Source organism: Hyla sarda, unplaced genomic scaffold (assembly GCF_029499605.1).
Source record: "Hyla sarda isolate aHylSar1 unplaced genomic scaffold, aHylSar1.hap1 scaffold_238, whole genome shotgun sequence".
Taxonomy (NCBI): domain Eukaryota; kingdom Metazoa; phylum Chordata; class Amphibia; order Anura; family Hylidae; genus Hyla; species Hyla sarda.
In genome coordinates, this window is record NW_026609065.1 from 186,373 (window position 1) to 206,133 (window position 19,761).

General features: G+C 47.7%; 6 non-coding genes across 6 annotated transcripts; all 6 read left to right on the forward strand.

The window, feature by feature from the left end:
* The first annotated feature begins 1,105 nt into the window (after positions 1-1,105).
* On the forward strand, positions 1,106-1,296 carry LOC130322728 (U2 spliceosomal RNA). The gene has a single exon (XR_008868177.1). It is a non-coding gene; the product is annotated as a U2 spliceosomal RNA (small nuclear RNA).
* A 2,075-nt stretch (positions 1,297-3,371) lies between these two features.
* On the forward strand, positions 3,372-3,562 carry LOC130322729 (U2 spliceosomal RNA). The gene has a single exon (XR_008868178.1). It is a non-coding gene; the product is annotated as a U2 spliceosomal RNA (small nuclear RNA).
* Positions 3,563-11,281: 7,719 nt separating this feature from the next.
* Positions 11,282-11,472, forward strand: LOC130322731 (U2 spliceosomal RNA). Its single transcript, XR_008868179.1, has one exon. It is a non-coding gene; the product is annotated as a U2 spliceosomal RNA (small nuclear RNA).
* Positions 11,473-13,534: 2,062 nt separating this feature from the next.
* On the forward strand, positions 13,535-13,725 carry LOC130322732 (U2 spliceosomal RNA). The gene has a single exon (XR_008868180.1). It is a non-coding gene; the product is annotated as a U2 spliceosomal RNA (small nuclear RNA).
* A 2,083-nt stretch (positions 13,726-15,808) lies between these two features.
* Positions 15,809-15,999, forward strand: LOC130322733 (U2 spliceosomal RNA). Its single transcript, XR_008868181.1, has one exon. It is a non-coding gene; the product is annotated as a U2 spliceosomal RNA (small nuclear RNA).
* Positions 16,000-18,063: 2,064 nt separating this feature from the next.
* Positions 18,064-18,254, forward strand: LOC130322734 (U2 spliceosomal RNA). The gene has a single exon (XR_008868182.1). It is a non-coding gene; the product is annotated as a U2 spliceosomal RNA (small nuclear RNA).
* Positions 18,255-19,761: the final 1,507 nt, after the last annotated feature.

Consider the following 19,761-nt stretch of genomic DNA (forward strand, 5'->3'; position numbering starts at 1 on the left):
GCATTGCTGCACTGATGGGGTATGCATTAGACGAAAAAAAAGAAGAAAAAGAAGAATAATACGCCCAGAAAAGAGGCGAAAAGGAGAAAAACGTAAAAAAACGTGAAAAAAAAGTAAGAGGAAGAGAAGGGAAAAAAAGGTGGAAATGGGTTTAAAAGTGATTTCGGCGGAGAATATATATATATATATATATATATATATATATATATATATATATATATATATATATATACGCGCACACACACACATATATATAAACGTATTCTCCGTTGAGATATTGCAGCCGCTGCTGTGTCCAGGCCCAGGAGCCTTAGCACTGTGCTGTGATGTCACTCAATACCACTGACATCACTAGGTGTAAACAACATCTCTCCTTTGCTGTGTATGTGACTATGGAGCTGTTTGGTGATGTCGTCTATTATGGCCTTCATAGAAGCAACAGGAGATTGTTGCATCCATCTAGAACCCTCAGAACTACAGTGCTATGATGTCACTCACTTCCACAGGCCTTGCAGAGTGTAAACAACAACAACCCAGCTTTGTTGTGTATGTAACCATAGGGATTTGTGATGTCACCTAGAACCTTCACAGCAGCGACAGCTTTATGAGGAGCATCAGCACTGCTCTGCCTGAGCAGAACCATCACCGCCATAGGTTGTCAAATAACCCGGATTTAACCCACACAGGTAAGTCCAATGGGGTGCAGGCATGTCCTCTATGCTTACAGCTTCCCGTGGGTGTTGGTTTGATACCGTTTGGGGACAGCCAAGGAGGCATCTGCAGGCAACAAAGGTAGGTGTGTGCTTGTGTGTGTGTTTCCTATGCAGATCCTAAGCCCAGTGTCACATGCAAGTAGGAGGAGTAAGAAGGGTTCCTGGCAAATCCGGGTTATGGATTGCATTTAAAAAGGCCCCGTGGGAGTGCAATGGGCCCCTGTCTTGCTGCTTAGCAATAATGGTATGGGTTTAGGTTCTGCTGTGTGTACTGGTGGTTGACTGCCCCCCAGCCCAGAGTGTGCATGGAAAATTGTCTGGCAGCCTCCCTGACAGCAAGCAGTGATAGTGCCCATGAAGGGGACCTTGTTGGGCCCGCCCCTTTCACGGTTATCGCTTCTCGGCCTTTTGGCTAAGATCAAGTGTAGTATCTGTTCTTATCAGTTTAATATCTGATACGTCCCCTATCTGGGGACCATATATTAAATGGATTTTTGAGAACGGGGGCCGATTTCGAAGCTTGCTTCCGTCGCCCTATGCATTGACCCGATATGGCAGTATCTTCGGGTACAGTGCACCACCCCCTTACAGGGTTAAAAAGAAAGATTCCTACTTTCATTGCTACCTGCTTGCTGGCCAGCCCTGTGGGCCTTGCTGCTGCTGCAGCCAAAAAACAAAAGGTGGTGCTGCTGCTGCTTCTGCTGCTTCTGCTTGTGTCTGGCCGCTGTTGGAGCGTCCAGGCACAGGACTTCTGCTGCTGCTGACTAAATGGCCTCCTTAATTGGATCATTTGAGTAGCCAGCACACCTGTGCAGGTAGGGCATGACATGATAGGCAGCTGCCTTGATAGCGGGTGGGTGCTGAATGTTCCTAATTGACAAAATAAGATTAATGCTTATGAAGAAATATAAAATCTCATCCCTTCCCCAATATCGCGCCACACCCCTACCCCTTAATTCCCTGGTTGAACTTGATGGACATATGTCTTTTTTCGACCGTACTAACTATGTAACTATGTAACATAACATGGGGGGGGGGGGGTCTCCTGGCTGTTCACACAGGTGTGTCATTGCTGTACATTGACCATGCATTGCTTCTGTGGTATTGCAAAGGCAAAGACAAATGCTTCCAGCCATCCATTGCACTAATGGATTGGTCATCAGCTGGCTGTCTATGTCCCGCATCAATATAGACCAAAGTACAGAGGGTTAGGCTATGCTATTGTGCACCTACCTGATGCATCAGAAGGTGCGAGGCCCTTGCTAAATTCTGTGCACAGACTTTGAGATCTATACTTTAGACTGTATCTAAACCTGCTCCAACATGGACTGACATTCTGGCCTACTTTCAGCCGATGCGACTTGTCTGTCGCTGAACAGTCGCTTTTTATGTATTCAGCACCTATGTATAATGTTGTAAAAATGCTCTAGAAGCTAAAGTCGCAGAAATGTCACACATATTTGGCCTGCAACTTTCTGTGCGACAAATTCAGACAGGAAAAATCAGTATAAATCCTTAGAAAATTATCCCCCAGTGTCTCCATCTGCTGGCGGTATTGAATAAGCATTGCTGCACTGATGGGGTATGCATTAGACGAAAAAAAAGAAGAAAAAGAAGAATAATACGCCCAGAAAAGAGGCGAAAAGGAGAAAAACGTAAAAAAACGTGAAAAAAAAGTAAGAGGAAGAGAAGGGAAAAAAAGGTGGAAATGGGTTTAAAAGTGATTTCGGCGGAGAATATATATATATATATATATATATATATATATATATATATATATATATACGCGCACACACACACATATATATAAACGTATTCTCCGTTGAGATATTGCAGCCGCTGCTGTGTCCAGGCCCAGGAGCCTTAGCACTGTGCTGTGATGTCACTCAATACCACTGACATCACTAGGTGTAAACAACATCTCTCCTTTGCTGTGTATGTGACTATGGAGCTGTTTGGTGATGTCGTCTATTATGGCCTTCATAGAAGCAACAGGAGATTGTTGCATCCATCTAGAACCCTCAGAACTACAGTGCTATGATGTCACTCACTTCCACAGGCCTTGCAGAGTGTAAACAACAACAACCCAGCTTTGTTGTGTATGTAACCATAGGGATTTGTGATGTCACCTAGAACCTTCACAGCAGCGACAGCTTTATGAGGAGCATCAGCACTGCTCTGCCTGAGCAGAACCATCACCGCCATAGGTTGTCAAATAACCCGGATTTAACCCACACAGGTAAGTCCAATGGGGTGCAGGCATGTCCTCTATGCTTACAGCTTCCCGTGGGTGTTGGTTTGATACCGTTTGGGGACAGCCAAGGAGGCATCTGCAGGCAACAAAGGTAGGTGTGTGCTTGTGTGTGTGTTTCCTATGCAGATCCTAAGCCCAGTGTCACATGCAAGTAGGAGGAGTAAGAAGGGTTCCTGGCAAATCCGGGTTATGGATTGCATTTAAAAAGGCCCCGTGGGAGTGCAATGGGCCCCTGTCTTGCTGCTTAGCAATAATGGTATGGGTTTAGGTTCTGCTGTGTGTACTGGTGGTTGACTGCCCCCCAGCCCAGAGTGTGCATGGAAAATTGTCTGGCAGCCTCCCTGACAGCAAGCAGTGATAGTGCCCATGAAGGGGACCTTGTTGGGCCCGCCCCTTTCACGGTTATCGCTTCTCGGCCTTTTGGCTAAGATCAAGTGTAGTATCTGTTCTTATCAGTTTAATATCTGATACGTCCCCTATCTGGGGACCATATATTAAATGGATTTTTGAGAACGGGGGCCGATTTCGAAGCTTGCTTCCGTCGCCCTATGCATTGACCCGATATGGCAGTATCTTCGGGTACAGTGCACCACCCCCTTACAGGGTTAAAAAGAAAGATTCCTACTTTCATTGCTACCTGCTTGCTGGCTAGCCAGCTAGCCAGCCCTGTGGGCCTTGCTGCTGCTGCAGCCAAAAAACAAAAGGTGGTGCTGCTGCTGCTTCTGCTGCTTCTGCTTGTGTCTGGCCCCTGTTGGAGCGTCCAGGCACAGGACTTCTGCTGCTGCTGACTAAATGGCCTCCTTAATTGGATCATTTGAGTAGCCAGCACACCTGTGCAGGTAGGGCATGACATGATAGGCAGCTGCCTTGATAGCGGGTGGGTGCTGAATGTTCCTAATTGACAAAATAAGATTAATGCTTATGAAGAAATATAAAATCTCATCCCTTCCCCAATATCGCGCCACACCCCTACCCCTTAATTCCCTGGTTGAACTTGATGGACATATGTCTTTTTTCGACCGTACTAACTATGTAACTATGTAACATAACATGGGGGGGGTCTCCTGGCTGTTCACACAGGTGTGTCATTGCTGTACATTGACCATGCATTGCTTCTGTGGTATTGCAAAGGCAAAGACAAATGCTTCCAGCCATCCATTGCACTAATGGATTGGTCATCAGCTGGCTGTCTATGTCCCGCATCAATATAGACCAAAGTACAGAGGGTTAGGCTATGCTATTGTGCACCTACCTGATGCATCAGAAGGTGCGAGGCCCTTGCTAAATTCTGTGCACAGACTTTGAGATCTATACTTTAGACTGTATCTAAACCTGCTCCAACATGGACTGACATTCTGGCCTACTTTCAGCCGATGCGACTTGTCTGTCGCTGAACAGTCGCTTTTTATGTATTCAGCACCTATGTATAATGTTGTAAAAATGCTCTAGAAGCTAAAGTCGCAGAAATGTCACACATATTTGGCCTGCAACTTTCTGTGCGACAAATTCAGACAGGAAAAATCAGTATAAATCCTTAGAAAATTATCCCCCAGTGTCTCCATCTGCTGGCGGTATTGAATAAGCATTGCTGCACTGATGGGGTATGCATTAGACGAAAAAAAAGAAGAAAAAGAAGAATAATACGCCCAGAAAAGAGGCAAAAGGAGAAAAACGTAAAAAAACGTGAAAAAAAAGTAAGAGGAAGAGAAGGGAAAAAAAGGTGGAAATGGGTTTAAAAGTGATTTCGGCGGAGAAATATATATATATATATATATATATATATATATATATATATATATATATACGCGCACACACACACATATATATAAACGTATTCTCCGTTGAGATATTGCAGCCGCTGCTGTGTCCAGGCCCAGGAGCCTTAGCACTGTGCTGTGATGTCACTCAATACCACTGACATCACTAGGTGTAAACAACATCTCTCCTTTGCTGTGTATGTGACTATGGAGCTGTTTGGTGATGTCGTCTATTATGGCCTTCATAGAAGCAACAGGAGATTGTTGCATCCATCTAGAACCCTCAGAACTACAGTGCTATGATGTCACTCACTTCCACAGGCCTTGCAGAGTGTAAACAACAACAACCCAGCTTTGTTGTGTATGTAACCATAGGGATTTGTGATGTCACCTAGAACCTTCACAGCAGCGACAGCTTTATGAGGAGCATCAGCACTGCTCTGCCTGAGCAGAACCATCACCGCCATAGGTTGTCAAATAACCCGGATTTAACCCACACAGGTAAGTCCAATGGGGTGCAGGCATGTCCTCTATGCTTACAGCTTCCCGTGGGTGTTGGTTTGATACCGTTTGGGGACAGCCAAGGAGGCATCTGCAGGCAACAAAGGTAGGTGTGTGCTTGTGTGTGTGTTTCCTATGCAGATCCTAAGCCCAGTGTCACATGCAAGTAGGAGGAGTAAGAAGGGTTCCTGGCAAATCCGGGTGTCACGATGCCGGCTGGCAGGTAGTGGATCCTCTGTGCCAGAGAGGGATTGGCGTGGACCGTGCTAGAGGATCGGTTCTAAGTCACTACTGGTTTTCACCAGAGCCCGCCGCAAAGCGGGATGGTCTTGCTGCGGCGGTAGTGACCAGGTCGTATCCCCTAGCAACGGCTCAACCTCTCTGGCTGCTGAAGATAGGCGCGGTACAAGGGAGTAGACAGAAGCAAGGTCGGACGTAGCAGAAGGTCGGGGCAGGCAGCAAGGATCGTAGTCAGGGGCAACGGCAGGAGGTCTGGAACACAGGCTAGGAACACACAAGGAAACGCTTTCACTGGCACTAAGGCAACAAGATCCGGCGAGGGAGTGAAGGGGAAGTGAGGTGATATAGGGAAGTGCACAGGTGTAAACACTAATTGGAACCACTGCGCCAATCAGCGGCGCAGTGGCCCTTTAAATCGCAAAGACCCGGCGCGCGCGCGCCCTAGGGAGCGGGGCCGCGCGCGCCGGGACAGAACTGACGGAGAGCGAGTCAGGTACGGGAGCCGGGGTGCGCATCGCGAGCGGGCGCTACCCGCATCGCGAATCGCATCCCGGCCAGAGGCGGTATCGCAGCGCCCCGGGTCCGTGGAACCGACCGGAGCGCTGCAGTGAGAGGAGTGTAGCGAGCGCTCCGGGGAGGAGCGGGGACCCGGAGCGCTCGGCGTAACAGTACCCCCCCCCTTGGGTCTCCCCCTCTTCTTGGAGCCTGAGAACCTGAGGACCAGACTTTTGTCCAGGATATTGTCCTCAGGTTCCCAGGACCTCTCTTCTGGACCACAACCCTCCCAATCCACTAAAAAGAAGGTTTTCCCTCTGACCTTTTTAGATGCTAAAATTTCTTTGACGGAGAAGATGTCCGAGGAGCCGGAGACAGGAGTGGGGGGAACAGATTTGGGAGAGAAACGGTTAATGATAAGTGGTTTAAGAAGAGAAACATGAAAGGCATTAGGAATACGAAGAGAAGGAGGAAGAAGAAGTTTGTAAGAGACAGGATTAATCTGGCGCAAAATTTTGAAAGGACCAAGATAGCGTGGTCCCAACTTATAGCTAGGGACACGGAAGCGGACATATTTGGCGGAGAGCCATACCTTGTCTCCAGGGGAAAAAATGGGAGGAGCTCTTCTTTTCTTATCCGCGAATCTCTTCATGCGTGAAGAAGCCTGTAAGAGAGAATTTTGGGTCTCTCTCCATATGATGGAAAGATCACGGGAAATTTCATCCACAGCGGGCAGACCAGAGGGCAAGGGGGTAGGGAGGGGGGGAAGAGGGTGACGGCCGTACACCACGAAAAACGGGGATTTGGAGGAAGATTCAGAGATTCTGAAATTATACGAGAATTCGGCCCAAGGTAGAAGATCTGCCCAGTCATCCTGGCGGGAGGAAACAAAATGTCGTAAATAGTCACCCAAGATCTGGTTAATTCTTTCTACTTGTCCATTGGATTGAGGATGGTATGCAGAAGAAAAATTTAATTTAATCTTGAGTTGTTTACAGAGAGCCCTCCAGAATTTAGACACAAATTGGACGCCTCTATCCGAGACGATCTGCGTAGGCAACCCGTGAAGACGAAAAATGTGTACAAAAAATTGTTTAGCCAACTGAGGCGCTGAAGGAAGACCAGGAAGAGGGATGAAATGTGCCATTTTGGAGAATCGATCAACGACCACCCAAATAACAGTGTTGCCATGGGATGGGGGTAAGTCAGTAATAAAATCCATACCAATCAGAGACCAAGGTTGTTCGGGAACAGGCAAAGGAAGAAGAAAACCAGCGGGCTTCTGGCGAGGAGTCTTATCCCGGGCACAGATAGTGCAGGCTCGCACAAAGTCCACCACATCAGTCTCTAGAGTCGGCCACCAATAGAAGCGAGAGATGAGTTGCACAGATTTCTTGATGCCCGCATGACCTGCGAGATGGGAGGAGTGACCCCATTTGAGGATTCCGAGGCGTTGGCGTGGAGAAACAAAGGTCTTTCCTGGAGGAGTTTGCCTGATGGAGGCTGGAGAAGTGGAAATCAGGCAGTCAGGAGGAATGATGTGTTGAGGAGAGAGTTCAATTTCAGAAGCATCTGAGGAACGAGAGAGAGCATCGGCCCTAATGTTCTTATCAGCAGGCCGAAAGTGAATTTCAAAATTAAATCGGGCAAAGAACAGAGACCACCTGGCCTGACGAGGATTCAGCCGTTGGGCAGACTCGAGGTATGAGAGGTTCTTGTGATCGGTGTAAATAATAACTGGAAATCTTGATCCCTCCAGCAGATGTCTCCATTCCTCAAGTGCTAATTTAATGGCTAGAAGCTCTCGATCCCCGATGGAGTAGTTCCTCTCCGCCGGAGAGAAGGTCCTAGAAAAAAAACCACAAGTAACAGCATGCCCGGAAGAGTTTTTTTGTAGAAGGACAGCTCCAGCTCCCACTGAGGAGGCATCAACCTCCAATAGGAAGGGTTTAGATGGGTCAGGTCTGGAGAGCACGGGAGCCGAAGAGAAGGCAGACTTGAGTCGTTTAAAGGCGTCTTCCGCTTGAGGAGGCCAAGACTTGGGATCGGCATTTTTTTTGGTTAAAGCCACAATAGGAGCCACAATGGTAGAAAAATGTGGAATAAATTGCCTGTAATAATTGGCGAACCCCAAAAAACGTTGGATGGCACGGAGTCCGGAGGGGCGTGGCCAATCTAAGACGGCAGAGAGTTTATCCGGATCCATTTGTAGTCCCTGGCCAGAGACCAAGTATCCTAGAAAAGGAAGAGATTGGCATTCAAACAGACATTTCTCAATTTTAGCATAGAGTTGATTGTCACGAAGTCTCTGAAGAACCATACGGACATGCTGGCGGTGTTCTTCTAGATTGGCCGAAAAAATTAGGATATCATCAAGATATACAACGACACAGGAGTATAACAGATCACGAAAAATTTCATTAACAAAGTCTTGGAAGACAGCAGGGGCGTTGCACAGGCCAAAGGGCATGACCAGATACTCAAAGTGTCCATCTCTGGTGTTAAATGCTGTTTTCCACTCATCCCCCTCTCTGATGCGGATGAGGTTATAGGCGCCTCTTAAGTCCAATTTAGTAAAGATGTGGGCACCCTGGAGGCGATCAAAGAGTTCAGAGATGAGGGGTAAGGGGTAGCGGTTCTTAACCGTGATTTTATTAAGTCCGCGGTAGTCAATGCAAGGACGTAGAGAGCCATCTTTTTTGGACACAAAGAAAAATCCGGCTCCGGCAGGAGAGGAGGATTTACGGATAAAGCCCTTTTTTAGATTCTCCTGGACGTATTCAGACATGGCAAGAGTCTCTGGGGCAGAGAGAGGATAAATTCTGCCCCGGGGTGGAGTAGTGCCCGGGAGGAGGTCGATAGGACAATCATAAGGCCTGTGAGGAGGTAGAGTCTCCGCTTGTTTTTTGCAGAAAACATCCGCGAAGTCCATATAGGCCTTAGGGAGACCGGTTACTGGAGGAAGCACAGAGTTACGGCAAGGGTTACTGGGAACCGGTTTTAGACAGTCCTTGGAACAAGAGGGCCCCCAACTCTTGATCTCCCCAGTGGACCAATCCAGGGTTGGGGCATGAAGTTGAAGCCAGGGAAGTCCAAGGAGAATTTCCGAGGTGCAATTGGGGAGGACCAAAAGTTCAATCCTCTCGTGATGAGATCCGATGCTCATTAGAAGGGGCTCCGTGCGGAAACGTATGGAACAGTCCAATCTTTCATTGTTTATACAATTGATGTAAAGGGGTCTGGTGAGACTGGTCACTGGGATGTTGAACCTGTTGACGAGAGAGGCCAAAATAAAATTTCCTGCAGATCCAGAGTCCAAGAAGGCCACAGAAGAGAAGGAGAAGGCAGAGGCAGACATCCGCACAGGCACAGTAAGACGTGGAGAAGCAGAGTGGACATCAAGGATTGTCTCACCTTTGTGCGGAGTCAGGGTACGTCTTTCCAGGCGGGGAGGGCGGATAGGACAATCCCTCAGGAAGTGTTCGGTACTAGCACAGTACAGGCAGAGGTTCTCCATGCGGCGTCGTGTCCTCTCTTGAGATGTCAGGCGAGACCGGTCGACCTGCATAGCCTCCACGGCGGGAGGCACAGGAACAGATTGCAGGGAACCAGAGGAGAGAGGAGCCGAGGAGAAGAAACGCCTCGTGCGAACAGAGTCCATATCTTGGCGGAGCTCCTGACGCCTTTCGGAAAAACGCATGTCAATGCGAGTGGCTAGGTGAATAAGTTCATGAAGATTAGCAGGCATTTCTCGTGCGGCCAGAACATCTTTAATGTTGCTGGATAGGCCTTTTTTAAAGGTCGCGCAGAGGGCCTCATCGTTCCAGGATAATTCAGAAGCAAGAGTACGGAATTGTACGGCATACTCGCCAACGGAAGAATTACCCTGGACCAGGTTCAACAGGGCAGTCTCAGCAGAAGAGGCTCGGGCAGGTTCCTCAAAGACACTTCGAATTTCCGAGAAGAAGGAGTGTACAGAGGCAGTGACGGGGTCATTGCGGTCCCAGAGCGGTGTGGCCCAAGCCAGGGCTTTTCCAGACAGCAGGCTGACTACGAAAGCCACCTTAGACCTTTCAGTGGGGAACTGGTCCGACATCATCTCCAAGTGTAATGAACATTGGGAAAGGAAGCCACGGCAAAGCTTAGAGTCCCCATCAAATTTATCCGGCAAGGATAGTCGTAGTCCAGAAGCGGCCACTCGCTGCGGAGGAGGTACAGGAGCTGGCGGAGGAGATGGTTGCTGGAGCTGTGGTAGTAACTGTTGTAGCATAACAGTCAGTTGAGACAGCTGTTGGCCTTGTTGCGCAATCTGTTGTGACTGCTGGGCGACCACCGTGGTGAGGTCAGCGACAACTGGCAGAGGAACTTCAGCGGGATCCATGGCCGGATCTACTGTCACGATGCCGGCTGGCAGGTAGTGGATCCTCTGTGCCAGAGAGGGATTGGCGTGGACCGTGCTAGAGGATCGGTTCTAAGTCACTACTGGTTTTCACCAGAGCCCGCCGCAAAGCGGGATGGTCTTGCTGCGGCGGTAGTGACCAGGTCGTATCCCCTAGCAACGGCTCAACCTCTCTGGCTGCTGAAGATAGGCGCGGTACAAGGGAGTAGACAGAAGCAAGGTCGGACGTAGCAGAAGGTCGGGGCAGGCAGCAAGGATCGTAGTCAGGGGCAACGGCAGGAGGTCTGGAACACAGGCTAGGAACACACAAGGAAACGCTTTCACTGGCACTAAGGCAACAAGATCCGGCGAGGGAGTGAAGGGGAAGTGAGGTGATATAGGGAAGTGCACAGGTGTAAACACTAATTGGAACCACTGCGCCAATCAGCGGCGCAGTGGCCCTTTAAATCGCAAAGACCCGGCGCGCGCGCGCCCTAGGGAGCGGGGCCGCGCGCGCCGGGACAGAACTGACGGAGAGCGAGTCAGGTACGGGAGCCGGGGTGCGCATCGCGAGCGGGCGCTACCCGCATCGCGAATCGCATCCCGGCCAGAGGCGGTATCGCAGCGCCCCGGGTCCGTGGAACCGACCGGAGCGCTGCAGTGAGAGGAGTGTAGCGAGCGCTCCGGGGAGGAGCGGGGACCCGGAGCGCTCGGCGTAACACCGGGTTATGGATTGCATTTAAAAAGGCCCCGTGGGAGTGCAATGGGCCCCTGTCTTGCTGCTTAGCAATAATGGTATGGGTTTAGGTTCTGCTGTGTGTACTGGTGGTTGACTGCCCCCCAGCCCAGAGTGTGCATGGAAAATTGTCTGGCAGCCTCCCTGACAGCAAGCAGTGATAGTGCCCATGAAGGGGACCTTGTTGGGCCCGCCCCTTTCACGGTTATCGCTTCTCGGCCTTTTGGCTAAGATCAAGTGTAGTATCTGTTCTTATCAGTTTAATATCTGATACGTCCCCTATCTGGGGACCATATATTAAATGGATTTTTGAGAACGGGGGCCGATTTCGAAGCTTGCTTCCGTCGCCCTATGCATTGACCCGATATGGCAGTATCTTCGGGTACAGTGCACCACCCCCTTACAGGGTTAAAAAGAAAGATTCCTACTTTCATTGCTACCTGCTTGCTGGCTAGCCAGCTAGCCAGCCCTGTGGGCCTTGCTGCTGCAGCCAAAAAACAAAAGGTGGTGCTGCTGCTGCTGCTTCTGCTTGTGTCTGGCCGCTGTTGGAGCGTCCAGGCACAGGACTTCTGCTGCTGCTGACTAAATGGCCTCCTTAATTGGATCATTTGAGTAGCCAGCACACCTGTGCAGGTAGGGCATGACATGATAGGCAGCTGCCTTGATAGCGGGTGGGTGCTGAATGTTCCTAATTGACAAAATAAGATTAATGCTTATGAAGAAATATAAAATCTCATCCCTTCCCCAATATCGCGCCACACCCCTACCCCTTAATTCCCTGGTTGAACTTGATGGACATATGTCTTTTTTCGACCGTACTAACTATGTAACTATGTAACATAACATGGGGGGGGTCTCCTGGCTGTTCACACAGGTGTGTCATTGCTGTACATTGACCATGCATTGCTTCTGTGGTATTGCAAAGGCAAAGACAAATGCTTCCAGCCATCCATTGCACTAATGGATTGGTCATCAGCTGGCTGTCTATGTCCCGCATCAATATAGACCAAAGTACAGAGGGTTAGGCTATGCTATTGTGCACCTACCTGATGCATCAGAAGGTGCGAGGCCCTTGCTAAATTCTGTGCACAGACTTTGAGATCTATACTTTAGACTGTATCTAAACCTGCTCCAACATGGACTGACATTCTGGCCTACTTTCAGCCGATGCGACTTGTCTGTCGCTGAACAGTCGCTTTTTATGTATTCAGCACCTATGTATAATGTTGTAAAAATGCTCTAGAAGCTAAAGTCGCAGAAATGTCACACATATTTGGCCTGCAACTTTCTGTGCGACAAATTCAGACAGGAAAAATCAGTATAAATCCTTAGAAAATTATCCCCCAGTGTCTCCATCTGCTGGCGGTATTGAATAAGCATTGCTGCACTGATGGGGTATGCATTAGACGAAAAAAAAGAAGAAAAAGAAGAATAATACGCCCAGAAAAGAGGCGAAAAGGAGAAAAACGTAAAAAAACGTGAAAAAAAAGTAAGAGGAAGAGAAGGGAAAAAAAGGTGGAAATGGGTTTAAAAGTGATTTCGGCGGAGAAATATATATATATATATATATATATATATATATATATACGCGCACACACACACATATATATAAACGTATTCTCCGTTGAGATATTGCAGCCGCTGCTGTGTCCAGGCCCAGGAGCCTTAGCACTGTGCTGTGATGTCACTCAATACCACTGACATCACTAGGTGTAAACAACATCTCTCCTTTGCTGTGTATGTGACTATGGAGCTGTTTGGTGATGTCGTCTATTATGGCCTTCATAGAAGCAACAGGAGATTGTTGCATCCATCTAGAACCCTCAGAACTACAGTGCTATGATGTCACTCACTTCCACAGGCCTTGCAGAGTGTAAACAACAACAACCCAGCTTTGTTGTGTATGTAACCATAGGGATTTGTGATGTCACCTAGAACCTTCACAGCAGCGACAGCTTTATGAGGAGCATCAGCACTGCTCTGCCTGAGCAGAACCATCACCGCCATAGGTTGTCAAATAACCCGGATTTAACCCACACAGGTAAGTCCAATGGGGTGCAGGCATGTCCTCTATGCTTACAGCTTCCCGTGGGTGTTGGTTTGATACCGTTTGGGGACAGCCAAGGAGGCATCTGCAGGCAACAAAGGTAGGTGTGTGCTTGTGTGTGTGTTTCCTATGCAGATCCTAAGCCCAGTGTCACATGCAAGTAGGAGGAGTAAGAAGGGTTCCTGGCAAATCCGGGTTATGGATTGCATTTAAAAAGGCCCCGTGGGAGTGCAATGGGCCCCTGTCTTGCTGCTTAGCAATAATGGTATGGGTTTAGGTTCTGCTGTGTGTACTGGTGGTTGACTGCCCCCCAGCCCAGAGTGTGCATGGAAAATTGTCTGGCAGCCTCCCTGACAGCAAGCAGTGATAGTGCCCATGAAGGGGACCTTGTTGGGCCCGCCCCTTTCACGGTTATCGCTTCTCGGCCTTTTGGCTAAGATCAAGTGTAGTATCTGTTCTTATCAGTTTAATATCTGATACGTCCCCTATCTGGGGACCATATATTAAATGGATTTTTGAGAACGGGGGCCGATTTCGAAGCTTGCTTCCGTCGCCCTATGCATTGACCCGATATGGCAGTATCTTCGGGTACAGTGCACCACCCCCTTACAGGGTTAAAAAGAAAGATTCCTACTTTCATTGCTACCTGCTTGCTGGCTAGCCAGCTAGCCAGCCCTGTGGGCCTTGCTGCTGCAGCCAAAAAACAAAAGGTGGTGCTGCTGCTGCTGCTTCTGCTTGTGTCTGGCCGCTGTTGGAGCGTCCAGGCACAGGACTTCTGCTGCTGCTGACTAAATGGCCTCCTTAATTGGATCATTTGAGTAGCCAGCACACCTGTGCAGGTAGGGCATGACATGATAGGCAGCTGCCTTGATAGCGGGTGGGTGCTGAATGTTCCTAATTGACAAAATAAGATTAATGCTTATGAAGAAATATAAAATCTCATCCCTTCCCCAATATCGCGCCACACCCCTACCCCTTAATTCCCTGGTTGAACTTGATGGACATATGTCTTTTTTCGACCGTACTAACTATGTAACTATGTAACATAACATGGGGGGGGTCTCCTGGCTGTTCACACAGGTGTGTCATTGCTGTACATTGACCATGCATTGCTTCTGTGGTATTGCAAAGGCAAAGACAAATGCTTCCAGCCATCCATTGCACTAATGGATTGGTCATCAGCTGGCTGTCTATGTCCCGCATCAATATAGACCAAAGTACAGAGGGTTAGGCTATGCTATTGTGCACCTACCTGATGCATCAGAAGGTGCGAGGCCCTTGCTAAATTCTGTGCACAGACTTTGAGATCTATACTTTAGACTGTATCTAAACCTGCTCCAACATGGACTGACATTCTGGCCTACTTTCAGCCGATGCGACTTGTCTGTCGCTGAACAGTCGCTTTTTATGTATTCAGCACCTATGTATAATGTTGTAAAAATGCTCTAGAAGCTAAAGTCGCAGAAATGTCACACATATTTGGCCTGCAACTTTCTGTGCGACAAATTCAGACAGGAAAAATCAGTATAAATCCTTAGAAAATTATCCCCCAGTGTCTCCATCTGCTGGCGGTATTGAATAAGCATTGCTGCACTGATGGGGTATGCATTAGACGAAAAAAAAGAAGAAAAAGAAGAATAATACGCCCAGAAAAGAGGCGAAAAGGAGAAAAACGTAAAAAAACGTGAAAAAAAAGTAAGAGGAAGAGAAGGGAAAAAAAAGGTGGAAATGGGTTTAAAAGTGATTTCGGCGGAGAAATATATATATATATATACATATATATATATATATATATATATATATATATATATATACGCGCACACACACACATATATATAAACGTATTCTCCGTTGAGATATTGCAGCCGCTGCTGTGTCCAGGCCCAGGAGCCTTAGCACTGTGCTGTGATGTCACTCAATACCACTGACATCACTAGGTGTAAACAACATCTCTCCTTTGCTGTGTATGTGACTATGGAGCTGTTTGGTGATGTCGTCTATTATGGCCTTCATAGAAGCAACAGGAGATTGTTGCATCCATCTAGAACCCTCAGAACTACAGTGCTATGATGTCACTCACTTCCACAGGCCTTGCAGAGTGTAAACAACAACAACCCAGCTTTGTTGTGTATGTAACCATAGGGATTTGTGATGTCACCTAGAACCTTCACAGCAGCGACAGCTTTATGAGGAGCATCAGCACTGCTCTGCCTGAGCAGAACCATCACCGCCATAGGTTGTCAAATAACCCGGATTTAACCCACACAGGTAAGTCCAATGGGGTGCAGGCATGTCCTCTATGCTTACAGCTTCCCGTGGGTGTTGGTTTGATACCGTTTGGGGACAGCCAAGGAGGCATCTGCAGGCAACAAAGGTAGGTGTGTGCTTGTGTGTGTGTTTCCTATGCAGATCCTAAGCCCAGTGTCACATGCAAGTAGGAGGAGTAAGAAGGGTTCCTGGCAAATCCGGGTTATGGATTGCATTTAAAAAGGCCCCGTGGGAGTGCAATGGGCCCCTGTCTTGCTGCTTAGCAATAATGGTATGGGTTTAGGTTCTGCTGTGTGTACTGGTGGTTGACTGCCCCCCAGCCCAGAGTGTGCATGGAAAATTGTCTGGCAGCCTCCCTGACAGCAAGCAGTGATAGTGCCCATGAAGGGGACCTTGTTGGGCCCGCCCCTTTCACGGTTATCGCTTCTCGGCCTTTTGGCTAAGATCAAGTGTAGTATCTGTTCTTATCAGTTTAATATCTGATACGTCCCCTATCTGGGGACCATATATTAAATGGATTTTTGAGAACGGGGGCCGATTTCGAAGCTTGCTTCCGTCGCCCTATGCATTGACCCGATATGGCAGTATCTTCGGGTACAGTGCACCACCCCCTTACAGGGTTAAAAAGAAAGATTCCTACTTTCATTGCTACCTGCTTGCTGGCTAGCCAGCTAGCCAGCCCTGTGGGCCTTGCTGCTGCAGCCAAAAAACAGAAGGTGGTGCTGCTGCTGCTGCTTCTGCTTGTGTCTGGCCGCTGTTGGAGCGTCCAGGCACAGGACTTCTGCTGCTGCTGACTAAATGGCCTCCTTAATTGGATCATTTGAGTAGCCAGCACACCTGTGCAGGTAGGGCATGACATGATAGGCAGCTGCCTTGATAGCGGGTGGGTGCTGAATGTTCCTAATTGACAAAATAAGATTAATGCTTATGAAGAAATATAAAATCTCATCCCTTCCCCAATATCGCGCCACACCCCTACCCCTTAATTCCCTGGTTGAACTTGATGGACATATGTCTTTTTTCGACCGTACTAACTATGTAACTATGTAACATAACATGGGGGGGGTCTCCTGGCTGTTCACACAGGTGTGTCATTGCTGTACATTGACCATGCATTGCTTCTGTGGTATTGCAAAGGCAAAGACAAATGCTTCCAGCCATCCATTGCACTAATGGATTGGTCATCAGCTGGCTGTCTATGTCCCGCATCAATATAGACCAAAGTACAGAGGGTTAGGCTATGCTATTGTGCACCTACCTGATGCATCAGAAGGTGCGAGGCCCTTGCTAAATTCTGTGCACAGACTTTGAGATCTATACTTTAGACTGTATCTAAACCTGCTCCAACATGGACTGACATTCTGGCCTACTTTCAGCCGATGCGACTTGTCTGTCGCTGAACAGTCGCTTTTTATGTATTCAGCACCTATGTATAATGTTGTAAAAATGCTCTAGAAGCTAAAGTCGCAGAAATGTCACACATATTTGGCCTGCAACTTTCTGTGCGACAAATTCAGACAGGAAAAATCAGTATAAATCCTTAGAAAATTATCCCCCAGTGTCTCCATCTGCTGGCGGTATTGAATAAGCATTGCTGCACTGATGGGGTATGCATTAGACGAAAAAAAAGAAGAAAAAGAAGAATAATACGCCCAGAAAAGAGGCGAAAAGGAGAAAAACGTAAAAAAACGTGAAAAAAAAGTAAGAGGAAGAGAAGGGAAAAAAAGGTGGAAATGGGTTTAAAAGTGATTTCGGCGGAGAAATATATATATATATATATATATATATATATATATATATACGCGCACACACACACATATATATAAACGTATTCTCCGTTGAGATATTGCAGCCGCTGCTGTGTCCAGGCCCAGGAGCCTTAGCACTGTGCTGTGATGTCACTCAATACCACTGACATCACTAGGTGTAAACAACATCTCTCCTTTGCTGTGTATGTGACTATGGAGCTGTTTGGTGATGTCGTCTATTATGGCCTTCATAGAAGCAACAGGAGATTGTTGCATCCATCTAGAACCCTCAGAACTACAGTGCTATGATGTCACTCACTTCCACAGGCCTTGCAGAGTGTAAACAACAACAACCCAGCTTTGTTGTGTATGTAACCATAGGGATTTGTGATGTCACCTAGAACCTTCACAGCAGCGACAGCTTTATGAGGAGCATCAGCACTGCTCTGCCTGAGCAGAACCATCACCGCCATAGGTTGTCAAATAACCCGGATTTAACCCACACAGGTAAGTCCAATGGGGTGCAGGCATGTCCTCTATGCTTACAGCTTCCCGTGGGTGTTGGTTTGATACCGTTTGGGGACAGCCAAGGAGGCATCTGCAGGCAACAAAGGTAGGTGTGTGCTTGTGTGTGTGTTTCCTATGCAGATCCTAAGCCCAGTGTCACATGCAAGTAGGAGGAGTAAGAAGGGTTCCTGGCAAATCCGGGTTATGGATTGCATTTAAAAAGGCCCCGTGGGAGTGCAATGGGCCCCTGTCTTGCTGCTTAGCAATAATGGTATGGGTTTAGGTTCTGCTGTGTGTACTGGTGGTTGACTGCCCCCCAGCCCAGAGTGTGCATGGAAAATTGTCTGGCAGCCTCCCTGACAGCAAGCAGTGATAGTGCCCATGAAGGGGACCTTGTTGGGCCCGCCCCTTTCACGGTTATCGCTTCTCGGCCTTTTGGCTAAGATCAAGTGTAGTATCTGTTCTTATCAGTTTAATATCTGATACGTCCCCTATCTGGGGACCATATATTAAATGGATTTTTGAGAACGGGGGCCGATTTCGAAGCTTGCTTCCGTCGCCCTATGCATTGACCCGATATGGCAGTATCTTCGGGTACAGTGCACCACCCCCTTACAGGGTTAAAAAGAAAGATTCCTACTTTCATTGCTACCTGCTTGCTGGCTAGCCAGCTAGCCAGCCCTGTGGGCCTTGCTGCTGCAGCCAAAAAACAAAAGGTGGTGCTGCTGCTGCTGCTTCTGCTTGTGTCTGGCCGCTGTTGGAGCGTCCAGGCACAGGACTTCTGCTGCTGCTGACTAAATGGCCTCCTTAATTGGATCATTTGAGTAGCCAGCACACCTGTGCAGGTAGGGCATGACATGATAGGCAGCTGCCTTGATAGCGGGTGGGTGCTGAATGTTCCTAATTGACAAAATAAGATTAATGCTTATGAAGAAATATAAAATCTCATCCCTTCCCCAATATCGCGCCACACCCCTACCCCTTAATTCCCTGGTTGAACTTGATGGACATATGTCTTTTTTCGACCGTACTAACTATGTAACTATGTAACATAACATGGGGGGGGTCTCCTGGCTGTTCACACAGGTGTGTCATTGCTGTACATTGACCATGCATTGCTTCTGTGGTATTGCAAAGGCAAAGACAAATGCTTCCAGCCATCCATTGCACTAATGGATTGGTCATCAGCTGGCTGTCTATGTCCCGCATCAATATAGACCAAAGTACAGAGGGTTAGGCTATGCTATTGTGCACCTACCTGATGCATCAGAAGGTGCGAGGCCCTTGCTAAATTCTGTGCACAGACTTTGAGATCTATACTTTAGACTGTATCTAAACCTGCTCCAACATGGACTGACATTCTGGCCTACTTTCAGCCGATGCGACTTGTCTGTCGCTGAACAGTCGCTTTTTATGTATTCAGCACCTATGTATAATGTTGTAAAAATGCTCTAGAAGCTAAAGTCGCAGAAATGTCACACATATTTGGCCTGCAACTTTCTGTGCGACAAATTCAGACAGGAAAAATCAGTATAAATCCTTAGAAAATTATCCCCCAGTGTCTCCATCTGCTGGCGGTATTGAATAAGCATTGCTGCACTGATGGGGTATGCATTAGACGAAAAAAAAGAAGAAAAAGAAGAATAATACGCCCAGAAAAGAGGCGAAAAGGAGAAAAACGTAAAAAAACGTGAAAAAAAAGTAAGAGGAAGAGAAGGGAAAAAAAGGTGGAAATGGGTTTAAAAGTGATTTCGGCGGAGAAATATATATATATATATATATATATATATATATATATATATATATACGCGCACACACACACATATATATAAACGTATTCTCCGTTGAGATATTGCAGCCGCTGCTGTGTCCAGGCCCAGGAGCCTTAGCACTGTGCTGTGATGTCACTCAATACCACTGACATCACTAGGTGTAAACAACATCTCTCCTTTGCTGTGTATGTGACTATGGAGCTGTTTGGTGATGTCGTCTATTATGGCCTTCATAGAAGCAACAGGAGATTGTTGCATCCATCTAGAACCCTCAGAACTACAGTGCTATGATGTCACTCACTTCCACAGGCCTTGCAGAGTGTAAACAACAACAACCCAGCTTTG